Here is a 12,185-nt window from a genome sequence, read left to right as displayed (position 1 = left end):
TCAATCTGCCTGAGCAGTGGTCATTTTCCAAGCCTGGATGAATGTAAGCAAAAATCAAATTATCACAGGTAGATCTGAACGATATATTGGCTAATTTCCATGGCAAAAAGAAGAATAAGAAAAGCAATAGATAAGAGGGTGTATGAGGCTTTTTGCTTGCATTTTAGAAATAAATTCGTTTCTAATGAGAATGCACCGTCAGAGAATGCACAGCAGAGCAGTGGGGACTGTGCTATATTAATGTAGGTACTGAAAAAATTCAAGTCTTACATCTCACCCCTGAAATGTTCTTTAAGTAGAAGTAGTAACCAAGAGTGGGTCCCATGGACCTCCGATCACTCTCTTGCCTTATAAATAACCTTTGTCATTCTGCAGAGAAGTTTCCAGACCTGCATTCTTTGTAATCCAGTCTTTCCTGTCCTTTTTATGACCAGAGGCAGTGAGTACTACACCCAAAGAGCATTTGAGTCAGTAGGGGCTGTAGTCACAGGAATTATTATTGAAGCGTCTTGAATTGTTAATAAAAATTCATGAAGTCCAATAGTTTCTGGTAGAATATAGAGAGAAGGACAGAAAGAGGAAACAGAAGGAGGAAGAAAAGAGACTGTTTCCAAGAACTAACTCATTTGGGATGATATATATATATATTTTTTAAAGATTTTATTTATTTAGGGCGCCTGGGTGGCTTAGTGGGTTAAAGCCTCTGCCTTGGGCTCAGGTCATGATCTCAGGGTCCTGGGATGGAGCCCCGCATCGGGCTCTCTGCTTAGCGGGGAGCCTGCTTCCACCTCTCTCTCTGCCTGACTCTCTGCCTACTTGTGATCTCTGTCTGTCAAATAAATAAATAAAATCTTTTTTTTTAAAGATTTTATTTATTTATTTGACACAGAGAGAGATAGACAGACCAGGAACACAAGCAGAGGTAGTGGGAGAGGGAGAAGCATGCCTCCCACAGAGCAGGGAGCCCGATGCAGGGGTCGATCCTAGGACCCTGAGCTGAAGGCAGATGCTTAACAGCTGAGCCACCCAGGTGCCCCTCATTTGGGGCATTCTTAGCCCTTGTTTTTCCCTAGAAATGGAATAGATTAGCAGAGGGGAGAATTTCTTTTTCTTTTTCTTTTTTTTTTCTAGGGCATTTGTTTATACTTTTATTTTATTTGTTATCCTTTTCAGTTTTACTGAGGTTGGACCATATTTCTAGAACTGCTCAACCACTGATTTCTTGTGTCCAGTTCCTGATATCTGCACAAAGGGCTGACTCTTCTCTTTCCATTCTGCATGACAGTAGATGACTGGGACTGAGATCCCTGTTTTCGAAAATGTCATGGATATGAGATTTTTCTTTGAAGCATTCCTTTTTGTAAAATCAAACGATTTGAAATAATTTTGATCGTCATAAATAGGGATTTGGTGAAATAAATCATGGTATTTTTATTCTGAGGCAGTGAGCTCTAGCTGCTGAGGGCATCTCAGTTAGCCGAGGCCATTTTTAATGAGAAAGCTTTTTCTACAGAAAGATGTGCAGGATATATTTTATTTTATTTTAAAATGACAAAATAAGGTTCAAGACATTTTGTGTAGTGTGCTAACACTTGAATAAAAGCTATGTATATTCTTGCATGTGCATAAAGAAAAAAAAGATGAGAAACTAGGAAGGAGACGTTGGTGGCAGGAGGATGGGGGGAGCCCTTATGATTTTGAACCATGAGACTATTTTACCTATTCAATAAGCACATTAATGTGATTTAATTAAAAATTGGGATGGGGGTGCCTGGGTGGCTCAGTGGGTTAAGCCGCCGCCTTTGGCTCAGGTCATGGTCTCAGGGTCCTGGAATTGAGTCCCGCGTTGGACTCTCTGCTCAGCAGGGAGCCTGCTTCCTCCTCTCTCTGCCTGCCTCTCTGTTTACTTGTGATCTCTCTCGGTCAAATAAATAAATAAAATCTTAAAAAAAAAAATTGGGATGAATTGGAGTTGGAAGAAGGAATGTAACATAGGCTAGGAAATTATTTGTAAAACCAATAATGTACTACAAAAGACATAAAAAAAACCCCACAAAAAATCAGCCCAGCTAGGAGAGAATGTCAAAGTAACGACATGCTTCGGAGAGAAGGGCCTCATAAAGTTCTAAACACGTCCTTGGCCAGAGAAGCTCTGGGCGGCTTTGTGCATCAACTCCCAGGGAACTTGCTCAGTACAGATAATCTAGTTCAGAGAGACAATAAAGCATAAAAAATTCCACTCCAGTAATATGAATTAATAGCCTCTTTTGTTCCTGTCCAGGGGCTTCCTCAGGATGATCCCAGACACGTTTATGAAGGACCTGCTCTGGGTAAAGAGGAAGGGAAGTGACAGCATGAGATCTCTTCCTCCGCTCCCCAGCAGTAAACCAGCTGTGACCTGTTTTGAGGGTTAAATGAGATAATGTATGTAAAGCACTTACCACGGTGCCTGGCCTATGGTTGGAGCTCAGAAAATGGCAGTTATTCCTGCACTATGAAGTAGGAGTAATAATTATTATCACTTAGTAGATAAGGAAATTAGCCTCAGAGAGGTTAAGTCACCTGTCTGAAGTAACACAGCAAGAAAGGGAGGGAGCCTGGATTTGAAGTCTGGTGGCTCTGGGGTTCATTTCAGCAGCACATCTACTGAAATTGGAACGAAACAGAGGAGATTAGCATGGACCCTGCACAAGGATGACACACAAATTCATGAAGCCTTGTGGCTCTTACTTCAAAGCCCTTGTTCTTCCCACTCCCTCAAGGTACTTCACAAATAAACCTGCCAATACTTATTCGAATCACATCCTAAGGTTCACGGTTTTGTTTGTAACAGCAGATACAGATAGAGCATTTATTTTTTCCAGAGCAGTAGCCTATGTTGCAAACTACAGAAAGAGGATCTGCACCCTATCAGTCTCTTTAGTGAGTGGAAGGAACATAAGAGCATAATGCACAGGAGAAGATTCTGGAAGGTTTTGGGCTCTTCTGATGTATTGAGATAAAATGATCTTAGAAAACATTCACTCCCAGTTTTGCCTTATGCATTTTTATTGATGTCTTTTCTTGGTATCTTCATGTTAATGGAAATCTCAAGATTTTATAGCTATGTTAACTAGTCTCTTAACAGTGTCGCAGTTAATCATATCTTAATATTATACTTGGAAAGACCTTTTTATTATACTGGGGCGAGTCCTCTGGCCGCTGGGCCAAATCCAGCCTGCTACCTGCCCTTGGAAATAAAGTTTATTTGGAACATGGTCACACTCATTTGTATATGGCTTTTTTCCATGCTGCAAAGGCAGAGTTGAATAGTTACACAACAGAAACTACATGGCCTGCAAAGTTAAAAATATTTACTAGCTGACCTTTTATAGAAAGTTTGCTGATCTCTGCCCGAGAGTCATGTACAAAAAGTAAGCATGAAAAAAAAAAAAAGAAAGAAAAAGTAAAAAGTAAGCATGGCATTTCTGTGCTCCACCATCCTAACACACATTATTTCAAAACACTAAGTCTTTTTCCACTGATGTATGTGTCTTCACATCTGGAAGCTAAGTCCCTTTCACACAGACACCATCTCTGGGAATGACTTGTGTTGTCAGGTAAACTGTGTCTAAAGTTCCCTCACTGGACAAACACTCTGAGAATCTTAGATGAATAAGAATATGTCTGAGGGGGAAACATATTCCCTAAAAGTCTTTGGGGACAAATGTGGTGTAAAGGAACAAAGGACTCTAAGATCCCTCCCTGGGACCATGGGGCAGGAGCTAACCAGGTTGGGGTTGTGGCCAATCTCAGTGCCTGAGTGAGCTTACCAACCTCTGACTCTTCTCTACCCCTGACCTCAGGCAGCAGACAGTAGAAAGAGCATAAAGCCCACACCATGGGCCATGTTCTCTGTTCCTGGAGTCTTCTGAATGGCCTAGAGATGTCAAAGGAGACCTGGCCTTGCTCTCTCAATCCTCCCAAGCAGCTCAATGCCAGACAAAAGCAGTGAAGGTACATCTAAGTCTATCACATCCTGTCTTTAGGTCTCAGAGTCCAATCTCTGAAAGCATGTCCCCAGACCTAAGACAAACGAGTAGATATCGGGGAGAGTGGGAAGGAAGTGGAAATAACTCGTTTCCCATGATATCTACTTTATTAGCTTGGGTGAACTTGACGGATCAACTTCATGGAGGCTGGGAAGGAAACTGGTCATTATAAGAAGAGCTGAAGGCTTTAAGTTTTTCCAACAGTGTTTCAAACAGAACATGTTATCTGAAAATACCAATATCAGAACTTCTCTCTCTAACTCTGTAGGGGCTAAGACTTAGCTGTCTCTATTAGTTGTCTGCATTCTAGTCTGCAGCGAGGGCCTAAGATCCAGTGTTCTGGGGGACATGGCACACTGGAGAGCAAGATCTCCAAAAGTGGGCCTGGGGGGGCTTGTCAAAACTGGAAAGGACTTGGAATACAAGTTTACACATGTCCTCTGCCAGCCCTATCTTTCAATCCCTTTTTTGCTGCCTCAGTAAACAGCACTGCCTCCATTAATGAAACCTCTGGAGATGAACCTCCTTTACAATGAACATGATGTGTTAAAACAAAATAACAGCTTCATAAATCACACCAAACAGTACTGCAATATATCAGGTGGCTCTGGTGCGATATTCCTGCTGATCTATGCAGCCAGGGCACAAATCTCTCCAGGTACAGTTTTGATTCATCTGCCAGAGCTGAAGGAAAACAGAGTGTACCGACCCTCATTAGAGACTCTATCTCCCACTTCTTCAGGTATTCTGAGACCTTTTGCTCTCTGACTTTCCCAACCACAAATTTTGTTCAACAGAATTATTGATTGAGGGCCCCCTAGGTACAAGATAAGGACATCTAGTGGTTAAAGGCACACACACACAGACACCCTGCACACATGTTCATACACAAGGAGAGATCAAGCAAATATTCATTCTAACATATTACACAGTTTCATAAGTGTTGTGAAAAAAAAAAAGATAATAAAATGGTTTGAAATCATGTAAGCAGGGGACCTAACCAATTTAAGAGGAGGATGACATTGGAATGCGTAAAATTCCTAAGCTGAGAAAGAGTCAGGTCTCTTCAAGGAACTAAAAGAAAGGACAGTGCATCTGGCTAGACAATGAATGGGAGAAGCCCGAGAGGTATGCTGCTTGGATCATTGGAAGACATGGATTCATGCTAAGGGTTTTAAGGCTGTATTGTTCAGAGTGTACACGGACATCTCCAGAAGGGTTTTCAGGCGGAGGGTTATGAGATCAAACGTGCATTTTAAAGAAAATTTTATTTTATGGACAACAGATTGGAAGGGAGGAAGTGTGGAAGATAGGAGGCTGAGAAGTGGTGGAGGTGAGAGGTGGTGTTGATTTAGACTGGGTGGTAGAGGTAGATTTGGTGAAGGATGGGAAGTATCAGGCTGATTCCAAGTGGGTGTGTCCTGCTCCAAGGCTGGAGATGCCACAAACTGGGTGAAGAACTTGGAGAAGGACCTGGATCTGGAAGGGAAGGGATGATTACGAGCTCTGCATTTGCAAACAATTCACTGCAGTCTATTTACATTTAAAACCTTTGGCTTCTGGGAAGTTGCAGGATTTATCTTTTATTAATAGAAGTGAGTTGAGAAAGATTTAGGTAAAAAGGAGACTTCGGTGTCATATTTCTTCTTTCTTTTTTTTTTTTTAATTTATTTATTCATTTGACAGACAGAGATCACAAGTAGGTAGAGAGGCAGGCAGAGAGAGAGGAGGAAGTAGGCTCCCCGCTGAGCAGAGAGCTGGATGTGGGGCTCCATCCCAAGACCCCGAGATCATGACCTGAGTCGAAGGCAGAGGCTTTAATCCACTGAGCCACCCAGGTGTCCCTCGGTGTCATATTTCTAACCTCCTCTGCCTTCTAAGGGGAGGCTCTTTAATTGCTGGGCACACTGAGGTCAATGCACAGAGAATTGCTCTGTATCATAAAACAGTGAAAAAGTTGGGGACTGTAGGGGCAATCTTCAAGATCATGAATCTTGTGAAGTTGGATTAGAAAAAGCAGGCTCCAGGGGATGCATAGGAGGGTGGGAGGGCGGGAGGACTCTGGAGGAACGGAAATGGAAAGAGGAATCAAGTAGTGTCTTTCCTCTGAGGGGTGCACTGCAGAACCTCTTCCACATCTCCCCTCTGAAGTCTTTCATGGATTTTCCTTTCCATGATTCTCAGCCATGGAGAGACCTGACATCAGGTTACATGGAGGCCAGGGTGACAGTGAACCACTCTCAGGCAGATGGGAATGGGAGTTGACCCACAGAGGAAAAGGTGCTGCAGGTGCTTGCTTCCTGACTCAGTCTGCCCTTTCAGTGCTAGAAGACAAGGGAATGGAAGAAAAAGTAAGAAGACGAGAAAGACATAAGAAAAAGGAAGACAATGGGAAGGGAAGGAGGGATACATTGTTGGGGTTCTGTTCTCTCTCCTCTTCAATTAAGAACACTGAGAGAGGGGCGCCTGGGTGGCTCAGTGGGTTAAGCCGCTGCCTTCGGCTCGGGTCGTGATCTCGGGGTCCTGGGATCGAGCCCCGCATCGGGCTCTCTGCTCAGCGGGGAGCCTGCTTCCTCCTCTCTCTCTGCCTGCCTCTCTGCCTGCTTGTGATCTCTCTCTGTCAGATAAACAAATAAAATCTTTAAAAAAAAAAAAAAGAACACTGAGAGAAGGACAATATATATTAAGTTATCTCATACTAAAGCAAAGGTCAGTGACTCTCAAAAGGAAAATGGCTGTTGACCTCCTCCATCCCCTTCTCTGGGGGTATTCTTGGGGTGGACTGTGGATTTGTGTGCTTACTCCTATATTTATTCAGTCTTTCATCACAAATTCATTGAGTACCTTTTCTGTGCTAGGCAAGGGTATAACGATGAGAAACACAATCCCTTTATATATTTGCAGGGAAATTAGCACTTAGTGGGAAGACAGACAAACGACAGAAATATTTCAATGTGACCCTTGCTATTAGAGGGAATAGGGGAATATACAAGGGTCTTATGAGTCAGCCTTGGGGATTGCAGGAATGTTTTATCCCCAAGGTAATACACTGAAGAGAAATTATGAGTTTCCATCATGTTGGTGGGGTGAGGAGGGAAACTATACCTGGTATTTGGAAGAGAGAGAGAAAAAAAAAAAGATAGGCTGAAAGCAGAAAACTTACCGACCTACTGTAAGGATTTTGAATAGTTCATAGAATTATCAGGAAGGCTGCAAAGTCACTTTTGGAGAGTGGGAGAGGAGTAAGTTTGTTAGGCATAATCCAAGATCCTTTCAGAATGACACCACAAAACCAGTCTGGTAGAGACAGGAGGGTCAGTGATGCTCAACAGCTATAAACCCCAGTTGCAGCCTCGGTGCTGCCGCTGTTAGCAATGCCTGCGGTGGTTGTTATTGTGGCCTCGGCTTACCCTCTCATTTCTTTGCCTTAATGACTCAGATTGGAAGTTGCAGGTGGGCACATTTGATTGTCTGCCTTCCTGGCTCCAAGGGAATCCTGAAAAGCAAATTCGTGGCTTTCTCAGCTTCTGGGATGGGGCAGTCTCATACCTGGATTCAAAAAAGAGAAAGTCCGGGTGCCTGGGTGGCTCAGTGGGTTAAGCTGCTACCTTCAGCTCGGGTCATGATCACAGGGTCCTAGGATCGAGTCCCGCATCGGGCTCTCTGCTCAGCAGGGAGCCTGCTTCCCTTCCTCCCTCTCTGCCTGCCCCTCTGCCTACTTGTGATCTCTGTCAAATAAATAAATAAAATCTTTAAAAAAAAAGAGAAAGTCCTCTAAATAGAAAGGGAGTTCTAATCATGGGCAGCCCTGTTTTCCTAATAAGGGGAGAGGGATGAAGGCAAGACAAAGGTATTCCGGGTAATTGTATGTGAGTATGTAGAAAGGTTCAAAGGCATGAACTAGCATGCTGTGCTGCCGAGCCTGCTAGTAACTCAAAAATAGGTGGGAAAGCAGACAGGGGTCTTGGTTTGAAGGCCTTATGCCTACAAGTTTGCCTTTCCTGTTAGAGGGTGGTGGCAGGTTCGGTTAGTTGTCCACTCACTATCCATTGATGTTTCTTCCTTACCCATGAAATTCCAGTTTTGATTTGGGTAGCTATACACCCAGCGATACTTCCTTGTAGCTATCAGTGATTGCCATATTCACCGTTCAAGTCAATGAGACATAAACCGAGGATTCTTGTTTCTCCCTTTCCTAACTAAATACAGCTGTGAGCTCTGGAGGTATAGCAATCAACTTAGGATGGTAAGACAACAAGCATGGAACGAGGTCTATGTATTAAAATGGCAGAACAAGAAGATGGAAAGAGCCCAGTTCCCTGTTTCATCTGAGACTTGCCTATTCCCAGATTTCTTGAGACAAGCCCCACGTGTTTTTAAGTCACTAGAGTTGGATTTTCTGTTATTTGCAGCTGAATGGGATCCTGACTTTAAGAGGGAAGGAGACTACATAGGACACTAATAAAATCATTTATAAGTGACTTCAGTGGGGACAGAAGAGGTAGGATTGGGCAGAGAGGATGGACTGAAGATGTGAATGTGGTGAATATATATGTTCAGCCATGTCTCAAACGGGATGGGGGCTATGGGGGTGGAATTTACTTCAGGTACCACAGAAAACTATCCCCAGCATTGAAGTGTTAGAGAACTCCATGAGAACACCTGGAAAGCATGGAGTGGGAGGGAGATTGTGAAAGCGGGTGAAAGGGAGCGGAATAGGGATGTGTAAGGTCTCAAAGACTAACGTCACAATAATTTTTTATTATTAAAAAATTACAACATACAAAATACAACAAACAAAATATATTGGGTCAATATACAAATTTTAGAAAACTCAGTTTGGCAAAAAAGTGTCTGTTAAAAATATTAAAACCCTCCCAAATTCCACTACCCAGAGGTAATAATTACTGCTAACATTTTGATTATTTCTTTGCAGCCCCCATGTAGTCCCTTTTACCCCATTCTTAACACAAAAATGATTCTATAAATAGTTTAACGAAAATGTGATCATAGTATGTATTGTTTTTCAATCTGTCCAACATTTTGCATTTGACAAAACTGAGAAGGGCTTTTTATGTCACTATCACTGTAGTGGCTACATGCAGTGCTCCATTCTGTGGATGTATCTATCATGGTATAGATGTCAAACTTTTAAACATTCTTATTTCCCATTTCATGCAGTGGGGGAATTGTTAAAGGTAATTCTGGGATTGAAGTAGTAGCATTAGCTTTGCCATCAGTTTTTTTTTTTTTTTAAGTTTTAATTTTAATTCTAGTATAGTCAACATACAATGTTTTATCAGTTTCAGGTGTACAATATAGTGATTCAACAGTTCCATACATGACCCTGTGCTCATCATCTATTTAACCGCACCCCCCCCCCCCCAATCAGTTTTAACGTGATAGCTTCTTTGGGCTGTGACAGCCCAAAAAATTGCGCCAATATTTACCTTATTTTATTTGTATTTTGTCAACTTTTCTTCACATTGTGGAAAAAGATCCTAAAACTGTCATCTTGCTGGTTAGGACAAGGCAAGATTTTTCCCTTTAGTATAAACAGTACGTTTGCAGAGCTGACATTTATTGGCTTTCCTTTAACACATTAGACTTCTCTGTAGGTGAGCCATTTAGCTGGCAGGAAAGGAAATGCAGCAGTTAGTAACGATTATCATTTAATGGCATACAATGAAAGAGGAAAAGAGAAGCTACCGGCTTCCGCAGCGAGCAGGGTTCGAACCTGCGCGGGGAGACCCCATTGGATTTCAAGTCCAACGCCTTAACCACTCGGCCATCGCTGCCACGGAGGCAAAACAAACGCAGAGACACTTTAGTGCAATAACTGCGCGCACGCGCGTCAAACCCACTAAAAGGCGGAGCCTACAAACGCCCCAGCCCAGTTCAGAGAGGCGTCAGCGGTTGACCGCTCAAATTGTGTGAACTATACCGTGGAAACAGAGAAATAAAATCCCTTAAGTAGTTTAAGTAAACTTTAAGTAGAAGGTCTGGGAAACCCTACCCTTCGCTGAGCTCCGAAAAATCCGCAAAGTTGCCTGGCTTCTGGTCGCCGACCATATTTTTGCCCTCCCACTTCCTTATTAGGTAATCGAGGTAGCTGTGAAACAAAGACCTATTCCATTCAGTGCTGCGAGCCTGCGCTCTGGGAAATTTCTGCGTTTCTGCGGGGGCGTGCGTCTTCGGCGCGTTCCTGAGTTGACCGCGTTGCTTTGAGCCCTCCTCTTTGTGCGGAAAGGCGGGAGGCGGGAGGACGCGGGGTCGCTATCTGTGGCCCCACCTGTCCCGAGCTTCTCCCTAAGCAACCTCTCTCATTTTTCCTCCAACGGTCCCTGCTGGAGGAAATCCGGCCCCAAGTGTGGTCTCAGGTCTTTCAAGTGTTGAGCATTGGACGTAGTTTGACAACCAAGTTCTGCGAATTAGGTCTGCTTTCTACCTTTAAATACCATTATTTTCTCCCTTCAGCACTAGCCCTCCCCTTCCCCCCCCCCCCCCTTTTTTTGCGTTACTTAGTTAAAGGTCTCAGAAGCGGGTAGGTTGGTACTATGCCGCCTACTTCAGAGAACAGAAGCCGGGGACCCGCCCGTGGGTCTGGGCTGCCGACTCCAGGGCGCACGCGCGGCTCCTCGTCCGCGCACGTGGAGGACGCCGCCCCCCTGCCCCCAGCCGGTTCTATCTGTTGATGCAAGATTTGGTAACAACAGCAGTAACAACAGCAACAAGAAAGGCAACTAAATTTTTTTTACTAAATTTCTAAATTTCTTCTTAAATTTAAACTTTTAAAATTCTAAAAGTGTTCCTGGAAAGAAACGTCACAATCTCTCGAATAGTGTTACAGGAAGGCAAATCCTTGCCTTTTGGAAACCCGGATGTTGGGTGACCTCACTTTATGTGTGAATTTTCTTGAGACTTTTCAGTGCCATTTCTTTTAACCAAATTATGGTGTTAGGTGTCTAAACCTATTTAATTGCAGAAGGAGAGTATAATACTTAAGAATTATAAGAGTGCTTTCTATTGGGTTTGAAATGGTTTTTGGAATTTTTATCATTGTTGTTAATTTGGCAAAAACTACGTGAATGGGCCCAGTTTCTCTGTGAATCCTATATGGGAACAAAGCTATTCCCAACAATCCCAGGCATAAGTTTTATCATGTATGTGAACTTTATTTGGCCTTTTCCAATAGAGACTATCTAAGAAGGAATAAATTTCTGTCCTTCATTCTTGTTCTTAGATCATACATGTGCTGTGCGATAACCTTCATTTAATCTTACTACTACATTAATTTACCTTGATTAGGAAGTCTTTTTAAAATTTTCCCATGCAGTGAAATGGTAATATTTATTGAAAGCTCTTTCTCTTCCTTAACTTTCCCTTCTCTTAGGAGTACTCCTCACTTGCTTAAAAGCATGACAGTAATGGGAATTGATTATGGTTAAAATAGTTTAAGCAAAAAATCTACCCAGAATGTTTCATGCTCGTTTTTTGGTTTGATTTTGAGGGGAAGGGAAGACTGCAAAGAAAAGAATCTATTACAAATTAATGTGTATTGGTGAGAACAACTGTGATTAAAATTTCTTTGCAAAATTTCAGAAGTGAAATAACTACATTAATGTTTAATTTTCAGCTTATTTGAATTAATGTAGGCATTTCAAAAATGCAATTGTCTTTTTCCTGATTTGTCATATTACAAAAATGAGCCAAGAGATCAAAATAATTACAGGTTTTCAAATAGCATGAATTTATAAATGAATTCTTTCAGATTCCACCTTAGGTTTTTAGCATTGCCATTTAATGCAACGTGTGGCAGCTAAGGGAAGAAGAAGCAAAACACATGTTTGCGACACAATTATAAGTGTTTTATGATTCATGACAGTAGCATCATAAAACATTAATTTTCAATCATGAACATTTTACTCTGTAAAGTTCCCCTGGTGATTCTGATTACCTCCTCTTCTACACTACATTCTACCCCACATTCTTTTTTTTTTTTAATTTAATTTTTTCAGTGTTCCAAGATTCATTGTTTATGTACCACACCCAGTGCTTCATGCATTATGTGTCCTCCTTAATACCCACCATCAGGCTCACCTATCCCTCCAACCACCCTCCCCCCTCTAAAACCCGCAGTTTGTTTCTCAGAGT

General features: G+C 42.4%; 2 non-coding genes across 2 annotated transcripts; one reads left to right on the top strand and one right to left on the bottom strand.

The window, feature by feature from the left end:
• Positions 1-2,624: 2,624 nt before the first annotated feature.
• Positions 2,625-2,729, top strand: LOC125085337 (U6 spliceosomal RNA). The gene has a single exon (XR_007122870.1). It is a non-coding gene; the product is annotated as a U6 spliceosomal RNA (small nuclear RNA).
• Positions 2,730-9,747: 7,018 nt separating this feature from the next.
• On the bottom strand, positions 9,748-9,829 carry TRNAS-UGA (transfer RNA serine (anticodon UGA)). Its single transcript has one exon. It is a non-coding gene; the product is annotated as a tRNA-Ser (tRNA).
• Between the last annotated feature and the right edge of the window lie 2,356 nt (positions 9,830-12,185).

Source organism: Lutra lutra, chromosome 14 (genome assembly GCF_902655055.1).
Source record: "Lutra lutra chromosome 14, mLutLut1.2, whole genome shotgun sequence".
In the NCBI taxonomy this organism is placed as follows: domain Eukaryota; kingdom Metazoa; phylum Chordata; class Mammalia; order Carnivora; family Mustelidae; genus Lutra; species Lutra lutra.
This window is presented reverse-complemented; position numbering and strand designations above follow the sequence as displayed.